The following is a 21,206-nucleotide window of genomic DNA, read 5'->3' as shown; positions in this document are numbered from 1 at the left end:
GGACCGCATAGGCTATGCAAGATCAGGGTTGGTAGTCAGTCAATTTTGTTCTAAAGTATACAATTACATATAGTCTATCTATGTCCAGTGCATGATGTGTAACAATGCTACTTCACCGCTTTACCAGCTTCAGTTCCATTTTATAGATTTGATTGACACCTTTATTTCACCCTAGCCCTCTATCTCACACACACACGCACACACACCAAATCATCTGAAGTAACCCTGCCATGAATAAATCAATAGAAAGTACCTGCTCACTTCTTCATGCCCAGCGGTAGCTTTTTCTGCGTAAATTTATACGAAAAATGCTGCTGTGTGGATTTCGGAAACGTTTCCTGACTCAAAGTTCAAGGGATCACAACCTCGGCAAGCAACTTTGGAAAGTGTTGCCAACCCTTGTGGCTTCGCAGACATGTGTGGACCCAACTCCACTACTTATATTTCACCCAGATCTTGAACAGGATTTTTAAAATGAAGAAGAATTACATTTATTTGTCTTCTCATCAAGTTCTATACATTTGGCAGGAAACCAATCGTTTGGACAGAGAAAGTGCTCTATGTAACAGAGATGGAGTATGCAATGGCTGACTGGGTGCAATGTGCAGGTGCAGCCAGTGTGCTGAAAAACACGTTTGTGTGGGAGTGTGTCATCAGTGTGTGTGTGTGTGTGTGTGTGTGTGCCTGTGAGTGAGCATATGTTCATGTAAGAGTTAGCGTGTGGTGACAGTAGCACAGACAATCAGAGCACACTTACTGCCAAGCCTGAACAGACGAAAGATGGCTTCATGACTCTGAAACACCACAGAACCTACAAAGTCTGCCATTTGGGGGGGAAGTGGAGCATGCCAAGTTATACAGAACATGAATGGGTATACACACAAACAGCCACATAGTGTTATGGCATGAAATGCCATAGTATAAATCAGCACATTATAGCAACTTGGATGGTCTTGTGCACACGGAAATTTACAGCACCGCTCGAAAGACTGGGCCGCAGAGAACCATTTCCATTTTAGTCACTGAGCGGACGCTCTTATCCAGAGCGACTTACATGTACATACTTTTTTTGTACTGGTCCCCCGTGGAAATCGAACCCACAACCCTGGCATTGCAAGCGCAATGCCCTACCAACTGAGCTACATGGTAAAATCCCACCTTTGAAAAAAGGACACACCGAAAATAGTGGACTGTGTTAGAATAACACATAGCCAAACATGTTCTTAAAATTGTCCCTGTTTTGATGTATACATTCTTATCATGTTGACTGTTTCTTTTCAACTTTAACACGGCACTTTCAACCTGACCTCTTTTATCCGTCTCTTTGCACCTCTCTCTGTGTGTCAGTGGGCTGCCCAGGAGGGGGTTGTCACAGGCTGCTGTGAAGCTGGTTTTACCCTGGCCAAGTGTCACCAATGTCAGGCAGAATGTGTAGCGCTCCCTCTGGCAAGGCTGCAGGACCGAGAGGTAATTATGGAGCCCAGAAACCTCCTTCCACCAGGGATACAAACCCACACTGGGGCTCAGGCAGACTCCCAGGATTTTAGGAGACAGAAAGAAAGATTAAAGGGGGAGAGGGAGCGAGAGAAGGAGATGGAGTGGGAAGGGAAGAAAGGAATACCCCCTTTTTCAGAATTTGAAATGTTCCAAGTGACTAGGTGAAGTAAGGACAGCACAGCACACAGGCACCTCAGCTAGTGACACCTTTTCTCTTCTTCCCAATTATTCCTGTCGGTGGCCGGTAGCATAGCAGATAAGCACGTTGGGCCAGTAACTGAAAGGTCACTGGTTTGAATCCTATAATTGACTAGGTGACAAATCTGTTGATGTGCCCTTGAACAAGGAACTTAAACCTAATAACTCTGGATAAGAGCATTTGTGAATTGTAAAAAAAAAATTAAAAAAAAATTTTTACAATGGGCCTATATATGGTGTTGCCAAGGCAATCAATTTAGGTTGGCAAAGCCTCGAACATACACTACATGACCAAACGTATGGGGACACGTCGAATATCTCGTTCCAAAACCATGGGCATTAATATGGAGTTGGTTCCCCCTTTGCTGCTATAACAGCCTCCACTCTTCTGGGAAGGCTTTCCACTAGATATTGGACCATTGCTGCGGAGACTTGCTTCCATTCAGCCACAAGAGCATTAGTGCCGTTAGGCCTGGCTCGCAGTGGGCATTCCAATTCATCCCAAATTTGTCCGATGGGGTTTAGGTCATGGCTTTGTGCAGGCCAGTCAAGTTCTTCCACACCAATCTCGACAAACCATTTCTGTATGGACCTTGCTTTATGCAAGGGGGCATTGTTATGCTGAAACAGGAAAGGGCCTTCCAAACTGTTGCCGCAAAGTTGGAAGCAAAGAATCATCTAGAATTCCATTGTATGCTGTAGCATTAAGATTTCCATTCACTGGAACTAAGTGGCCTAGCCCGAACCATAACTAACAGCTCTAGACCATTATACCTCCTCCACAAAACTTTACAGTTGACACTATGCATTGGGGCAGGTAGCGTTCACCTGGCATTTGCCAAACCCAGATTCATCTGTAGGACTACCAGATGGTGCCGCGTGATTCATCACTCCAGAGAACGCATTTCCACTGCTCCAGAGTCCAATGGTGGTGAGCTTTAAACCACTCCAGCCAACGCTTGGCAGTGCGCATAGTGATCTTAGGCTTGTGTGCGGCTGCTCTGCCATGGAAACCCATTTCATGAAGCTCCAGACAACAGTTATTGTGCTGACTTTTCTTCCAGAGGCAGTTTGGAACTCTTTAGTGAGTGTTGCAACCGAGGACAGACAATTTTTTATGCGCTATGCGCTTCAGCACTCAGCGGTACCGTTCTGGGAGCTTGTGTGGCCTACCACTTCGTGGCTGAGCTATTGTTGCTCCTAGACGTTTCCATTTAACAATAACAGCATGTTCAGTTGACTTGGGCAGCTCTAGCATGGCAAAAATTTGAAGAACTGACTTGTTGGAAAGGAGGCATCCTATGACAATAGAAAGTCACAGAGCTCAATTTTATACACCTATCAGCGGAAGGTAGCTTAGTGGTTAGAGCGTTGGGCCAGTAATCGAAAGGTTGCTAGATTGAATCCCTGAGCTGACAAGGTAAAAATATGTTGTTCTGCCCCTGAACAAGGCAGTTAACCCACTGTTCCTAGGCTGTCATTGTAAATAAGAATTTGTTCTTAACTGACTTGCCTAGTTAAATCAAAATAATTTAAAAAAAAATCAGCAACAGGTGTGGCTGAAATAGCTGAGTTCACTCATTTGAAGGGGTGACCACATACTTTTGTATATAGCGTGTACGTTATTTATTCTGCATGTCTATTCCTCCTCTTTAAAACTGCCTTATTGCTCTTGCTTTTTATTTTCCCTATTGAACTTTGTCCTCCTCCCTGACCCGCTTGTTGACAACGCATGCACGCGCACCAGGGCACCGGAAAACGTGTGGCGAGGTAGAATTTTGCCACATCCCTTTTGATTTAGTTTAATAAAATATATCGACGCAAATTGTTAAAACGAGAAGTGCAGGTAAAAAATGTTTTTATTTGATATGTCTAATGACTTGTCAACTCGTGCACAATTTCTCTGTCCTTCACATCCGGAGTGTTTCTGCAGATGCTTTGCGTATCTTGACCAATCAGATTCACGGAAATCGCAGGTCGGCCACAATGCAAAGCTCAAGGCGCGCTTTCCACTTCCCTCCGGTATCAAGAAAGTGTGATAACAAGTATCACTCCCGACCGACAAAAACAAAAACTCTATGTGCCTAAAGCAGTAGCGACCGGTCATGCTGTATTGCACAGAAACTATACAATTTTTCAGTCTGATCAATTGTAGGCTACTACAGTTTTTTTAATCGCTTTGGTACTATTTTCACAAGTTTGTGGTGAATTTTCAAAACTCTTAGTACAAAACTCAAAACTGGTAACGTGAGCACTTTCATTGGTTCATTTTGTTTGTACATCTTTCACCATCCAAAATATAAGTTTACTGTGAACTATAATGACTACATTGGTTTAATCACCAAAACACAACATAATGATATCTTCTCAATTTAGTTATTTAACAACCAATTGAAAAAGATTTAAGATACATGTTTCAAAATTGCCCTTTGAATGTAGTATGCTACAGTACTGTACATTACAGTACATTACACTGTTTTCACATTAGGCAATACACTTGCACTACCCATTAAAATTGACAGATCACATTTCCATCATTTCTATCCCATGTGTGATCAAAGGTGTGATCATTGAAGGAATCTTTCACAATATAATCAAATGAAATAAGCTGTCTTGAGCGTTTGGCCATACATAGGTTCTCATCGAAATCAACGTAAATATCATATAAATTGTTCATGCACCCGGAGAAAAACCTTTTGGCATGACAAAGCCAAGCCTGACATCGGTCTGTATTGAAATCATTGCATGCCTCATACATGGCCTGAAGGAGGGTGATACACTCATGGGGTACAGTGCATTCGGAAAGTATTCAGACCCCTTGACTCTTTCCACATTTTGTTACATTACAGCCGTATTCAAAAATTGATCAAATTGATTTACCCCCTCATCATTCTACACACAATACACCATAATGACAGTTCCTTTGGGAAAGTATTCAGGTCCTTTGACTTTTTCCACATTTAGTTACATTCCAGCCTTGTTCTAAAATTGATTAAATAAATACAAATTCCTCAGCAATCTACATACATACCCCATAATGACAAAGTGAAAACAGGTTTTTAGAAATGTTCGCAAAATTATAAAACCTAAAAAACATAAATACCTTATTTACATAAGTATTCAGACCCTTTGCTATGAGACTCGAAATTGAGTTCAGGTGCATCCTGTTTACATTGATCATCCTTGAGATGTTTCTACATCTTGACTGGAGTCCACCTGTGGTAAATTCAATTGATTGGACATGATTTGGAAAGGCACGCACCTGTCTATATAAGGTCCAACAGGTGACAGTGTATGTCAGAGCAAAAACCCAGCCATGAGGTCAAAGGAATTGTCCGTAGAGCTCCGAGACATGATTGTTTCGAGGCGCAGATCTGGGGAAGGGTAGCAAAACAATTCTGCAACATTGAAGGTCCACAAGAACACAGTGGCCTCCATCATTCTTAAATGGAAGAAGTTTGGAACCACCAAGACTCTTCCTAGAGTTGGCCGCCTGGCCAAACTGAGCAATCGGGGTAGAAGGGCCTTGGTCAGGGGGGTGACCAAGAACCCGATGGTCACTCTGACAGAGCTCTAGAGTTCCTCTTTGGAGATGGGAGAACCTTCCAGAAGGACAACCCTCTCTGCAGCACTCCACCAATCAGGCCTTTATGGTAGAGTGGCCAGCCGGAAGCCACTCCTCAGTAAAATGCACATGACAGCCCGCTTGAAGTTTGTCAAAAGGCACCTAATGACTCTCAGACCATGAGAAACAAGATTCTCTGGTCTGATGAAGCCAAGATTGAACTCTTTGGCCTGAATTCCAAGCGTCATGTCTGGAGGAAACCTGGCACCATCCCTACGGTGAAGCATGGTGGTGGCAGCATCATGCTGTGGGGATGGTTTTCAGTGACAGGGACTGAGAGACTAGTCAGGATCGAGGGAAAGATGAACGGAGCAAAGTACAGAGAGATCCTTGATGAAAACCTGCTCCAGAGCGCTCAGGAACTCAGACTGGGGCAAAGGTTCACCTTCCAACAGGACAACGACCCTAAGCACACAACCAAAACAATGCAGGAGTGGCTTCCGAACACTGGAGAGAGCTGAAAATAGCTGTGCAGCAACGCTCCCCATCCAACCTGACAGAGCTTGAGAGGATTTGCAGAGAAGATGGAAGAAACTTCCCAAATACAGGTGTGCCAAGCTTGTAGCGTCATACCCAGGAAGACTTGAGGCTGTAATTGCTGCCATAGGTGCTTCAACAAAGTACTGAATAAAGGGTCTGAATACTTATCTGAATGTGCTATTTCAGTATTTTTTTGTTTAGAATTGTGTAAAAATCTATATAAAAAAAACATTTTTGCTTTGTCATTACGGGGTATTGTGTGTAGATTGAGGGGGGAAAAAAACATTTTTATCAATTTTAGAATAAGGCTGTAACCTAACTAAATGTGGACAAAGTCAAGGGGTCGGAATACATATATATATATATATATATATATATATATATATATCATACTTTTTATGTTTCTACTTTACAGACGAGGTTCTCAAAATCTGTAGTAAACAAACCTGTGGACATGTAAAATCCTCAATTAAGAGCAGTCGGATTAAGTAATAGTAAAATGTATTTTAACAAAAGAAAAGAGAGTCATATCTGAAGTAATGTGAGCAGTGCATTGTGGAAGGCAATTACTTTATATGAACATGCATTGCAATGTGAAACTGATTAAGTGTGATGAAAAAAGTGACTGTATGATTTTGTGTGTTGTACTTAGTCAGCGTAAAATGTACTCACCGTTTTGAAACAACTGCCTTTTTGATGATCTGTTTTGAGTTTTCTACTAAGAGTTGTGAAAATATATCATATACTTTATCACCAAAATTATTTTTAAAATCTGTGACAACGGCAGCTGCATAGTCTAGCCTACTATGCTCCCTGTCCCTCTGGTCACTGGACAGGGTTAACAAAGGGGTAACGTTGTGTATTTATAGCCCATTTAGTTGTGAGAAAATGTGAATGGGATCAAATTTGCTTTATATTCAAAGTTGCTGGCTAGGCTATCTAGACTTTTTCAATCCAAAATTATTAACTGGAATTAATCAGTAAACACGATATCGGACATAGACTGTGAGTACACTTTTTATTAGGCCTGCAGTTGCATATGGCAGGACTACAAGATGCAAACCTGTATAAAGCAATCTCAGCCCTGTGAATTTTATTGTCCAATCATGTTTCTTTCTCTCTGTCTGTGTAGAGGAACCCCCCCTAGTACTTTAAAACATAATTCAGATGAACAAGTATAAGGTTGCCTCAGTTTGACAGTGTTTTCATCCTCCCCAAGGCCAGGAGTTTTTCCAGTTTTTTTAAAAAGCATGTGACCTGATTAAAAAAGCTCTGGTCCCATCATAGCCCATAATAACCCTTTTTACAACATATTAGTCACGCCATCACCTTATAATGTCCAGAGTTTTTCCTGGTTAGGTTACCAGGTCAGGAAAAACTACAGGCCCCAGATTTTGTTTTCTTTCGCCACACCACTTGGGGGCCTTTGGTGCCACCTCACACACACAACCACACACACACACACACAAACACACACACACACACACACAATGTCTCTTTCCCTGTCTCGTCATCGGCTTGGGCACCTCTGTGTGTTAGTTTTGTAATGATGTGTTGCACAACCTAGTCTGTTCCAGGCATGATGTGGAGAAGATCTTCACTGGGACAGTCCTGAGACTGTTTTATGAATCAATATCAGAGAAGATTTCTTCTTTCTTCTTTTCCCATTAAATGGATTAGATTTACCATAGTCATTTTTGCAGCCAGTAGTACTATACCTCTAATGCTATAGTAATAGTGGGGTGCACCTCTGTGGTAAGGCTTACACTATGGTCAACCCATTCTCTGGAACCCCTACAGCTCTTTGACCTGGAATGTCCCATTAGATAACACAAAGTGAAGGGGCTGTATACACAGCAGTGACATGTTCACCCACTGGGTTATCTTACTTATCAGACTCCACTGTTGTGTGTGTGTGTGTGTGTGGGGGGGTGTTTGAGAGAGAGATACACTAGTATACTCAGGGAGCGAACATGTATAAAGCATACAGTCCAGTATGTGATATTTAATATGTGAGAAACGTAGTATGCTTTATATGACATCGTCCACGAAGGGCTGTAGATACTAATACTGTATATCAAGACGCCAAAGAGAGAAGCAAAGTTGAGGTTTTCCTGAATCTAAAAAAAAACCTGTTGTTTCTAACATTGGTAAGTGCTTATTTCTTCAAAATAGCCACCACCGCCACAATAAACTGTGTCGCAAGAAAATTATATTCCATAAGTCGCGCAGTAGGATGGGCACGACCAATAAGCAGAAGAAATCACATCCAGCATGCCTTGCAGCCACGGAATTTGCATAATATAAACAAGACGTGGTTGAGGGGGTTGCATTATGCAAATAAGGTATTGATTAAATGATATTCTATACACAAATGTAATCAGAAATTCAGAGGAAATGTTTAGCATTTATTAATTGCCTTTGAACATGCTACAGTTTTTACAGTAATTAAAACCTGTTATGAATAAAACAACAAGTCTATTTGCATTATGTTAGATTACTTCAAATATTGTAAAAAGGATGGACTGTGCACTACCTATTTGATGTGAAGTGGAATCTTTATCACTTTCCAGATTCAGACCTCGTGAAAATTGTCACTTGTTCAACAAACAAGTCACAATTGTTCACATTAGCAAATACTAATCAGTTTAGTGTATACTAATATGTGGGTGTGTTTCCCGAATAAATAAATGGCTCTCCAAGAGCAGGGCTGTAAACCACAATATTGGAATATGAACATCAAACTAGGCTGTTGCGTACCCAACACCTGGGTTGTATTCATTAGTCAGATTCCGTTGCAAAACATTTTGCGATGGGAACCAAATGGAAGCAAACAGAGCAAACGGAACGAAACGGGGAGGGACCTGACTTTGTCCAATAGAAACCTACGTTTTCGCTGCAATTTTTTTGTTTGTTTGGAGTTAACGGTTTCTGTTGTCCGTCTAATGAATACACCCCTGCTTTTTAGGGGTTGGGTAGGTTGTTGTTAGTGATGACTGGGGTTATGCGGAAGTCATTATGGATCAATTTTAGAATCCCAGGGAGGAAGGAAGCTTTCTGCGCACACTAGTGCCAAAGGCAGCGGCAGGAAGTCGTCCAAACAATGGAGTTGCACTTGCTGGTGTTAGGCTCTGTGCTGTCTGTCTCTCTGTCTGAGGGGGGGAAAGTCCCACATCACCTCTTTAAAACACCACTCCCATTTCCTCACAATGCCACCCCCTCCATCCTCCTTTCAAAACTATAAACCATTGTTTTTGGCAAAACAGAGCATGCCTATTTTTTTGGGAGGTCGTGTCAAGTAAACAGGCTGTGGCAATTCTAACATTTACATTTTAGACATTGAGCAGATTCTCTTTTCCAAAATGATTTACAGGAGCAATTAGGGTTAAGTGCATTGCTCAAGGGCACATCAAAATATTTTTATGCTAATTCGCTCAGGGATTTAAACCAGCATCCTTTCGGTTATTGGCCCAACACATTCATAATTTATACATACTGTGTGTGTTCTTTTAACCCATAAAAATCCCCCCCCCCCCCTAAAAATAACTTTGGTTTCTGACTACTATGATTTCCCATTGTAGACAATTCAATTGCAGTCAAATCAAATCACATTTTATTTGTCACATGCGCCGAATACAACAACCTTACCGTGAAAGGAGTCTTATGGCTTAGGGGTAGAAGCTGTTAAGAAGCCTCTTGGACCTAGACTTGGCGCTCCGGTACCGCTTGCCGTGTGGTAGCAGAGCGAACAGTCTATGACTAGGGTGGCTGGAGTCTTTGGCAATATTTAGGGCCTTCCTCTGACACCGCCTGGTATAGAGGTCCTGGATGGCAGGAAGCTTGGCCTAGTGATGTACTGGGCCGTATTCACTACCCTCTGTAGTGCCTTGCGGTCGGAGGCAGAGCAGTTGCCATACCAGGCGGTGATGCAACCAGGATGCTCTCGATGGTGCAGCTGTAAAACTTTTTGAGGATCTGAAGACCCATGCCAAATCTTTTTAGTCTCTTGAGAGGCAATAGGCATTACCATGCCTTCTTCACGACTGTCTTGCTGTATTTGGACCATGATAGTTTGTTGGTGATGTGGACACCAAGGAACTTGAAGCTCTCAACCTGCTCCACTACAGCCCCATCGATGAGAATGGGGGTGTGCTCGCCCCTTCTTTTTCTGTAGTCCACGATCAGTTCCTTTGTCTTGATCACGTTGAGGGAGAGGTTGTTGTCCTGGCACCACAATTCCAGGTCTCTGACCTCCTCCCTATAGGCTGTCTCATCGTTGTCGGTGATCAGGCCTACCACCGTTGTGTCGTCGGCAAACATAATGATGGTGTTGGAGTCATGCTTGGCCACGCAGTCATGGGTGAACAGGGAGTACAGGAGGGGACTAAGCACCCCCCCCTGAAAGGCCCCCGTGTTGAGAATCAGCATGGCAGATGTGTTGTTGCCTACCCTTACAACCTGGGGGCGGCCCATCAGGAAGTCCAGGATCCAGTTGCAGAGAGAGGTGTTTAGTCTAAGGGTCCTTAGCTTATTGATGAGCCTTGAGGGCACTATGGTGTTGAATGCTGAGCTGTAGTCAATGAAAAACATTCTCACGTAGGTGTTCCTTTTGTCCAGGTGGGAAAGGGCAGTGTTGAGTGCAATAGAGATTGTGTCATCTGTGGATCTGTTGGGGCAGTATGCAAATTGGAGTGGGTCTAGGGTTTCTGGGATGATGATGTTGATGTGAGCCATGGCCAGCCTTTCAAAGCACTTCATGGCTACAGACGTGAGTGCTACGGGTTGGTAGTCATGTTGTGGAGCCATAAACACTGTTATTCTCTACTAGACACTGTTATTATGTTATGTATCCTGGCTGAAAGCAGCTTTCTGAATGACTGGAGCCATGAAATAGTTTGCTGTAGAATTGTGCAACATTGTATGGTAACATCGTGTACTGTACACTATGTGACATGTGCCCTCTCTCTCTCTTTCCCTTTCTCTCTCTTTTTCCCACTCTCTTATCCCTTTCATACGCAGATAAAAATACCACTATTTTACCATGCCTGCTTTTTTATACCAGCCTTTTGGTATATCTGAAAGGGGTAGGGGGTAAAATAAAACAAGGAAAAATAAAAGCCACCTAAAGAGCTAGCCATGATTCCTGCATTTTCACAGACCCTGTAAGCAAAATACAGGAATCAGGTCTGTGTGAATGGTTCTCTGCTTTTTTGCAGGTAAACCCATTAACACTTATTTGTTTAACACCTCCCTAATTTGAAATGCAAACACACCCCATGGTTTTACAACACCCCCCCAACTCCCACCCCTCCCAATTAGCCCGTTTCTACTCACTGTGTAAAAGGGGTATGTATACCTGCAAGAAAGTGGTAAATAAGGTTCTATTTTAAAGGGGTTATATATACATTGCCTCATATCTTTTTTTGCAGGTAATATACCACATCTTCTGTCTGAAATGGGTATCTCTGTCTGATTCCATCTGGTTGTAAAGATCCTCCTGGATGTTCTAGAAGATAACCTTCAACACAAGTTCACTTTCTCACTTCTCACATGGATTCCATAGACCTGCACAGCTTTGACGCATCAAAGGTGGGAAAGGTGCAGTAATGCGAAATCAATCAAGGTCCACTTCAAAGACAGCCTAGGTAGAATGGCTGTTCCAGAGCAGCAGTGCTCGAACAGAAGCACACTCACAGTAGAGGAGAGAGCACTCAACGCTGCAGAGCAGAGAGGGATGGACAGTGAGCTGAACAAGTCTGTGTTGTGATGTGATAACTCAACTCTCACTCAGCTGCTCTCAACCTTCAGCACATCAGCACCACTTCAGTCAGGTGCAGTCTACGACATGTACACCTGAAGGACAACATACTCAGGGTATAGAAAACAAACATGAGCCACGCTCACACGCACGAGAACACCAACAGTGCATGGGGGGCTATAGATAAGGGAGTAAAAGTTACTTGGCTTGGCTCAGAATGAGATGCCTGTTGGGTTCTGAGGAACCCCTGAGAAACACCAGTCATTCCGGTAACAGGAGCACATCTACCCAATCGATCTCCTCTGCTGAGAAACTGCAGTGTGGTGGGCATGGAGGAGGAGGGGTGTACAGAGGGCAATCCTGCAGGGATAGATTATCTGATGTTGCATCGCCATCTGATGGTCATAGAGGAAAAATTATTAAAGAACAGCAGTAAATAAAAATAGCGGGGATATATACAGGCGGGTACCGGTACTGGTTGTTTCCGGAATTTCCGGTCTAATTTCAGAGTTTAACGCGCGCTCAAACGTCAGTGAAACAACTGTGGTTGTACAGTCTCATCTATCTGTGGTACAGTCGGTTATCAAATGTAAAACATAATATTTAGCATAATAGCTTAAGAAATGTTAGCTGCTGATTATGACCAGGCCTCTCTACCGGAACTAATTGCCCCTCTACTACTGCCGACTTTTCCCCTTTCTCTCAATATTACCGGTGGCTGAACCATGGAGGAGGTGAGTAGTTAGCTAGCTAACGTTAGTCTGCTATTTAACTTGAGTCTGGGTTTATAGAAGAAGTTGAATATGGCGATTCTCCAAGCCCAGGAAGCAGCCATTCAATTTATCATTCACCAGCTTTTTCAAGCTTAATAATGTCAAAATTCGTTCGATACTTACCGAAGAATGGCGTTTCGCTCAGCAACTATCGTCACTACTGAGTTAGTGAACTGTATTTCCAAAAAAGGTCTAAATAAAGATGCATGTATCAGAAAAATGGAAACAATCAAAAGTATTGTTTTTGACCAAGTGAGCATGCATCTTCTGCAATTAATCATTACTGCCATGCACGGGTCGGCTGCACTTGGTAAAATAAACTATAACGTTACTTAGATTCACCAAAAAGTGTTGTATTCTTCACACAACACACTATGACACCCACCATCTCAGCTTGTTCTAAAATAATTCAAGTAGTTAGAAAAACAAGATTAGCATTCCTGCAACATTCCTTTGTTTTAATATACTTTGATCTGAGAAATGAAGCTAATTGGCCAGTTTAATTTATAGGATTCAATAAATATAGTAACCAACAAATGATATGGACAATTTATTTCTAACAGTGAGTTAGACATGAGCCACCCACGGCAATCTCTCCCCAACAACGAGTTTATAGTATCGGTTCTCTGTCTGACAAGTAGTATGGAGCCGAGTATTGTTTTCTTCATCCTATGTAATGTAGTCCCAGTGAATTTGGTTGTCCCCCCCCCCCCCCCCATGTTAAAAGGGATAATTGCATTGATTTCCTTACCCTGTAGGCAGTTTATGGACATATATGACAGTAACCCATGCTTTGGTTTTGTTTACCAGGACACTGTAAAGTCCATTATGCCTCTGAAGAGTATGAATTCTTAGCAACTGAGTCGCTGTAAAATAAATTATCGTTGGCAACTTCAGGTTTTTCGGGAATACTTTGAAAAATAACTTGACACTTAATCGGTCGGATCTGCTGGCTAGGGGCACTCAACATAAGGCAATGAAAAAATTGCCAAAACTTGTAAATGATGGTTATGAAGTAAACCAAAACTTGTTTCTCACAAGTGTAGCAGGTTGTGAACTCTGCAAACAACATTTCCACTCAGAATGAGAACAGTAAATTACTGTAATTAATACATGCATTAACAGAAATGTATGTAACCAAATTATGAGGATTAACGGTACATTTACTACTGGGGACAAATGTAATGGGGAATTGATAAAAAAGAAACAAATTGCAAACAAGTAATGAATGTGCAAGAATTGGTGGGAGAAAGCTGAGCACATTCTGGAGAGCTGAGCACATGCATTCTGGAGAGAAATGCCCAATATCTTCGTGCCACACCGCTTCCCTTCTTGTCTCAACGTTGAAAATTATACTCAAGACACTATCGAAACACACATTTTGGATGCTTTTCACTGACAGCCGCAACTCAATCAGCTAGGCCTATTGCAACGTGCTCTGCCCAAATAGAGCTTGCCAGCTTGTAGTCCTAAACCCAAAATGAGTTACCTGGTTCGTTCAGCCATTCCTATGAAGAAATAATAGGGTTTTGGATTAAATGGCAAAAAGAAGGTTTGAGGTTAACATAGGCTTTGAAGATTTTATACGTTTTGTTCTATTACTTAAAAAAAAAAAAAACATAGTTACAGGAGAAAAGAGGAAGGATGAATGAGCTAATTGGAAGCTGGGGATGATTAGGTGACCATGATGGTATGAGGGCCAGATTGGGAATTTAGCCAGGACACAAGGGTTAACACCTCAACTCTTACGATAAGTGCCATGCGATCTTTATTGACCACAGAGTCAGAATACCTGTTTAACGTCCCATCCAAAAGACAGGACCCTACAGAGGGCAATGTCCCCAATCACTGTCCTGGGGCATTGGAATATATATATTTTTAGACTGGAATATATATTTTTTTAGACTGGAGGAAAGAGTGTCTTCTACTGGCCCTCCAACAACACTTCCAGCAGCATCTGGTCTCCCCTTCCAGGGACTGACCAGGACCAAACCTGCTTCGCTTCAGAGGCAAGCCAGCAGAGGGATGCAGGGTGGTATGCTGATGAATTATGAAGCTTTTATGTGTTTTTTTATTTATTACATAAATGTTTAAAAATTCAGTGACATTAGCTGATGAAGATTCTCAGAACAAAACATATAAAATGTCTTAAGCCTGTTTACCACACTTTATTTTCTGTGTTTTATTTGTAAAAATCCATTAAATTCCCTGTAGGCTTTTCCCCAAATGTATTTCAATTTACTTTAAGCCTATTGGATGTGCCACCTATTGAAAAAAAGTGGGTTACCTTCACATGTTCGTCCAAAATAATTCCAACGTCCGAGCATTGCGCTATGCACCCGCCAATTCGCATGGTTGAAACTATCTCACCGGAGAAAGCATCCGAGCCATACTCTTTTAGCCCAGACAGCATCAGATACATGGGCACACATACTGAGACAGTGGAGTGCTATTTTGCTCGTTGGGCTGCTTTATCTGAGATTGATGCATTTTTCTGTCGGTGTGCGTCTTGGTCAAATAAATGATCAATATTTAAATGTTTTATTTGGATGGGAAATGAGGTACGGTAGGGCGTGCCAGGCCAACTAAGGCCCGCCCATAACATTGTCCCTGTATCCTACTCTAAATAAAAGGTGGTGGAAAAACATCATGCACTATAAAAAAATAGACACATTTAGAAAGCCCGTCCCACACATTCAGTCATAGTCCAAATCAAATCCCTACAGGTTCAGGCGTGTGAAGGTAGAACATTCTTCGACAGGATTCTTTGCAAGGCCTCGGCTGTAGAAAGGCGTAGAGCCCCACCCAATTTTCTGATTTCTACTCTGTTTGTGCCGTTTATGACCGTGTCCAAAGCTACAGCCATAATTGGTAGACGGTTCCGATTGGAGAATCGCTGTTTGCGTTACTGAGCAGTAAACCAAACTATTAAATCCAGTTTTTAGATGTTAATCCTGTCTCCCCAAATCAAAACCAAACAGATTCCATGTTCTCACTTTGCGCGCACACGTGTCTGTGTTTCAAACCTATTTGTCTAGCTAATCCGCCTTGCAGTATGGGCACAATGCTGCCCCAGGCGGGAATGTAGAGGAAATGTGCCTGCAAAGTCCGAACAAGACATTGCCAGCCATATTACATTTAGAATTTGTTTTGGGGGGGGGGGGGGGGGGGGGGGGGGGGGACTGCGATTCTCCAATCGGAATCGTCAACCGATCATAGATGTAGTTTCAGACGCGGAACACGTGCTGCTAACAGGTACAGTGATTGGACCATGTGTTATCTCAAACGCAGTCGCTTTGGAATGCCCCTCCTAGTTTTTCTCATTAATTAAATATTGGGCTACTTTTTCTCATTAATTAAATATTGGGCTACTTGCTAGCTAACCTTTTAAAAACGAACCTCGGCGGCAGAGCTAAAGCTTGTGTCCGAGGTCGGGTACAGGCTGCTGTAAGCAGCAGATTTCCGGCCCACCTTTACTTGCCGATACTTTCTTTGTTCTCGATTCAGAGTTACCGGTGTCTTCTTAAAACCCTTGCATGAGGCTTGGAGCTCAATTGAAATCGGATGGGATTACGGAATCAGTTTTTAGCAAACACAAAGAAATGGGCTACAGCAGTGCGATCTGTCTTATTTCTGAAGATATGGATGTTTTATAAAGCCCGACACGTTCAACAGTTGTTGATCATAACTACGGTAGGTTTTCCTCTACTCACTTTTCTTATAAAATATACTTCTCAAAGGTCAATGTAGCCCACTGGTGAAATGTTATGCACAATGGTGACTGGGTAAAGGTGCAACCATTTTCTAGAAATCAGGTTTTCTTTCGGGTTCGGGCTCATTACATTTCTGTGACATTGGACTTGAAATAAGTTTGGCTCGGGCTAAGCCGAACCGGACAAATGTTTTCAGAACGTATTTTGACAACCTTAGTGTAGAGGTCGACCGATTATGATTTTTGAACGCCGATACCGACTATTGGAGGACCAAAAAAAGCCGATATCGGCCGATTTGTTAAAAAAAAAAAAACATGTATTTAATTTATTTGTAATAATGGCAATTACAACAATACTGAATGAACACTTATTTTAACTAAATATAATACATCAATAATAACAATTTAGCCTCAAATAAATAATGAAACATGTTCAATTTAGTTTAAATAATGCAAAAACAAAGTGTTGGAGAAGAAAGTAAAAGTGCAATATGTGCCATGTAAAAAAGCTAACGTTCAAGTTCCTTGCTCAGAACATGAGAACATATGAAAGCTGGTGGTTCCTTTTAACATGAATCTTCAATATTCCCAGGTAAGACGTTTTAGGTTGTAGTTATAGGAATTCTAGGACTATTAATCTCTCTACGATTTGTATTTCATATACCTTTGACTATTGGATGTTCTTATAGGCACTTTAGTATTGCCAGTGTAACAGTATAGCTTCCGTCAATCTCCTCGCTCCTACCTGGGCTTGAACCAGGAACACATCGACAACAGCCACCCTCGAAGCATCGTTACCCATGCAGCGCAAGGGGATCAACCACGCCAAGTCTCAGAGCAAGTGATATTTGAAACGCTATTAGCGCTCACCCCGCTAACTAGCAATTTCACATCGGTTACACCAGCCTAATCTCGGGAGTTGATAGGCTTAAAGTCATAAACAGCGCAATGCTTGAAGAATTGCGAAGAGCTGCTGCCAAACGCAGGAAAGTGCTTTTTGAATGATTGCTTACGAGCCTGCTGCTGCCTACCATCGCTCTATCAAATCATAGACTTAATTATAACATAATAACACACAGAAGTACGAGCCTTATGTCATTAATATGGTCGAATCCGGAAACTATCATTTCGAAAACAAAACGTTTTCTTTCAGTGAAATACGGAACCGTTCCGTATTTTATCTAACGGGTGGCATCCCTAAGTCTAAATATTTCTGTTACATTGCACAACCTTCAATGTTATGTCATAATTATGTACAATTCTGGCAAATGAATTATGGCCTTTGTTAGGAATAAATGGACTTCACACAGTTCGCTAAGAGCCAGACGGCCCAAACTGCTGCAAATACCCTGACTGCTTGCACGGAACACAAGAGAAGTGACACAATTTCCCTAGTTATAAGAAATTCATGTTCGCAGGCAATATTAACTAAATATGCAGGTTTAAAAATATATACTTATGTATTGATTTTAAGGAAAGGCATTGATGTTTATGGTTAGGTACATTGGTGCAACAACAGTGCTTTTTTTTCCGCAAATGCGCTTGTTAAATCATCACCTGTTTGTCGAAGTAGGCTGTGATTCGATGATAAATTAACAGGCACCGCATCGATTATATGCAACGCAGGACACACTAGATAAACAAGTATATCGTCAACCATGTGTAGTTAACTTGTGATTCTGTTAAGATTGACTGTTTTTTATAAGATACGTTTTTAATGCTAGCTAGCAACTTACCTTAGCTTCTTGCTGCCCTTACGTAACAGGTAGTCAGCCTGCCATGCAGGCTCCTCGTGGAGTGCAATGTAAGGCAGGTGGTTGTGGGTTGGACTAGTAACCGGAAGGTTGCAAAAACGAATCCCTGAGCTGACAAGGTACAAATCTGTCATTCTGCCCCTGAACAAGGCAGTTAACCCACCGTTCCTAGGCTGTCATTGAAAATAAGAATGTGTTCTTAACTGACTTTCCTAGTTAAATAAAGGTGTAAAAAAAAAAAAAAAAATCTGCCAAATCGGTGTCCAAAAATATAGATTACCGATTTGTTATGAAAACGTGAAATCGGCCCTAATTAATCGGCCATTCTGATTTAATCGGTCGACCTCTACTTTAGTGGACACCCACCTGTCTCGATCAATGAGGGAAGATCAGAAGCGGACTAGATGGCAACGTATACATAGTTGGATTACTTAATGGAGCAAAACACGATTTAATTGAATCATGTTCTAAATTCAAACGTTCTCCCTGCAACTGGCCATGGGCGTTTTAGAATACACAGGTGACTTCCGTATCGGCAAGTAAAGGTTGGTCAAATCTGCTGCTTACAGCTGAACAGCAGCCTGTACACGACCTCAAACTCAAGTTTTAGCTCTACCGCAGAGGTTCGTGTTGACAACTTATTTTGCAACCCCCCCCCCCCCCCCCCCCCCCCCTTCCAGTGACAAAGAACTACATCCAAAATCAAGAGTTCTCCTTCACGTTGAAGGATGACATCTACGTACGGTATCAGTCGTTCAGCACGCAGAGCAAGCTGGAGGAGGCGATGCAAAAGATGGACCCGTACAAGATTGACATTGGGGCAGTTTACTGTCACTGGGTGGGGCTCCGTTACTCACCGTGTTTATCTGACCACCTGTTACACACATTCTTGCTTTCTTCTCCATCGGCCTAACTCGATCACATGCATCTGTTGTCCCTCAAGTGTCCATTTTATATATATATATATATATATATATATTTTTTTTCCATTCCTCCTTCTGTCACCCTCAGCCCAATCAGCATAACACAGTCAAGTCTGGATCCTTCCAGGCTCTTGAGAAGGAGCTGGTGTTTGATATTGATATGACAGACTATAATGATGTCAGAAGCTGTTGCACGTACTTGGATCACAGCCAGAAAGTGTATTTGTAGTTCCACCATCTTTACTATTATACAGATGTAAAGTATGTTTGAATGTACAACAGACTAATTCAGGGACGGTGCCTTTTGACGTTTTGTTGGGGGTGTGGGACTGTTGTCTTGTTTTGCAGTGCTGCAGACATCTGCCCAAAGTACTGGACTCTGATGACTATTGCTCTCTGTATCCTGGACAGGGCACTTCGAGGGGAGTCAAAAGAAAAAAAAGGTGATTTAATTGCCATTTAGCAGACGCTTTTATACAAAACCAGTCACGAATGCATACATTTATTTTATGTATGGGTGATCCAACTTTCCCCAGTATGCTCTAGTAGGACAGGACATACTGAGCAGCAAAGAGGCTGCGGACAAAGTGCTGGCCCTTGTGCCTGAAGATATCCTTTTCCTCTGCCGATTTTTATTACATGACACTATATGAAATGTGTGTGTAGCCATACATGTACTGTAGATTTGTCTCACACACACACACACACACAGCGTTCCGTATCTTAACGTTTAGCAGGTTTTTGCGATAAAATGCCTATCCTTAACGTAAACCACATGTCAGAAAGGAGCTGCTGCAGTGCTTCCAGACTGAAAAAACCCTGAGAAGCGCTGGTGTATATTTAAGACTCTGGTCCAAAACAAACGTGTAAGTCGCCATGCCCACACAACAGTGAAGACTGACATAAGCCTTGTTATAACACAATACAACAATGTGGTGATGTCATAAGCGCATGCTTGGCTGCCATTAACAACTCTACTTTCTACCACCAGACGACTGCCAAGGGCCATTACTTTGAGAAGGAGATCATGTGGCAGTACTGTTACCCTTGGGTTGATGTGAACGTCAGTAAAGGAGTCAACCACTTGCTGAAGAGCCCCTTCAGCGTCCATCCCAAAACGGGTAAGGGAAAAACTAATGAAGTGCATGAGTAATGGATGAAACCTGAGAGAAACGGTCAAAAGACGCTCTCATCCGACTGAAGGAGATACTCTTAGGATGTCATTAGCTCAACAACACCTTTTCTCAATTATCCTTACTTCCCCAAAGGGCGGATCTCTGTTCCTATTGACCTGAGAGAACTGGATCGCTTTGACCCCTGTGATGTGCCCACTATCAGGTAAGCCCTCAGTCAATTTTTCATAATAAGAACTTTGTAAAGAGAGAAATTCAAAATGTATTCCCAAAGCCTTACAAACTTTGTTTATGTGTGGCGTCCCTAGGGTTCTTCTCAGTTGGTACACTCACCGGTCCTGTTATCGTTTCTCCCTGTAGTCTGATCTGTGAGGAGCTGGATCGGCCCAAGACAGCAGGAGGAAGAGAAGGAAGAACCCAAGGAAAAGCAGGAGAGCGATGGAAGAGAGGTATTCAAAAAAGACAAGTGCAATTAATCACTAAGAACCAAGGGATCTAATATTGTTTTGTTCATTGCATGTTGATTTGACTAACAAAAAACGTTCTGGTTCCATAGACTACAAACGAACAAGCTTGGGGAAGTATGTGAAACTGTTAGATGAATTCCTGGAAGGGATGGCTCGCTCAAGGAAAGGGGAGTATCTTAAAAAGAGTGGTGGGTGTAATTTAAAGTCCTTCGTGGAAGAATACAATTGTTAGTATGAACATTTAGATCTAAACGAGTTGATGATCATGGATTTTTTTCTCAATTTCTTTTCACAGATCTTCAAAAGGACTTCTAGCCCTTAGCGGTGTCCAACGGAATACTGTCTGATGCTGGGATTGGTACCTACATTGGTTGGCTAATCTTAAACCATCCCGTCATCAGTTGTTTATAATATGACAGTTAAAGATGGAGAACACACATTAGATACACTGTAAACAAATGGTTTGTTTGAGAATTGTCATGCAAATATTTGAAATCAACAATTGAAAAATCAGTTGTGCAAAACTTTTATATTTTTATTTTATTAGTTAAGAACAAAATCTTATTTTCAATGACAGCCTAGGAACAGTGGGTTAACTGCCTGTTCAGGGGCAGAACGACAGATTTGTACCTTGTCAGCTCAGGGATTTGAACTTGCAACCTTTCGGTTACTAGTCCAACGCTCTAACCACTAGGCTACCCTGCCTCCCCATATATAGCCTATTGTTTTCTAATTAAAATGACTTTATACTACAGTTTGTGTCAATCTATGTTGTGTCATGAGAGTCAATGATAGAACAGGTACAATCAAGTCACATAACAGTACATGCCAGGGTATCAATGTAAAAATGTCCCATCATAGGGTCTTCACTTTTCCAATTATTGGG

General features: G+C 42.0%; 1 pseudogene; it reads left to right on the top strand.

Moving 5' to 3' along the window:
* The first annotated feature begins 12,181 nt into the window (after positions 1–12,181).
* Positions 12,182–21,074, top strand: LOC110532028 (annotated as a pseudogene).
* Positions 21,075–21,206: the final 132 nt, after the last annotated feature.

The sequence above is a fragment of the Oncorhynchus mykiss genome, chromosome 9 (genome assembly GCF_013265735.2).
Source record: "Oncorhynchus mykiss isolate Arlee chromosome 9, USDA_OmykA_1.1, whole genome shotgun sequence".
NCBI classification, from domain to species: Eukaryota; Metazoa; Chordata; class Actinopteri; order Salmoniformes; family Salmonidae; genus Oncorhynchus; species Oncorhynchus mykiss.
This window is presented reverse-complemented; position numbering and strand designations above follow the sequence as displayed.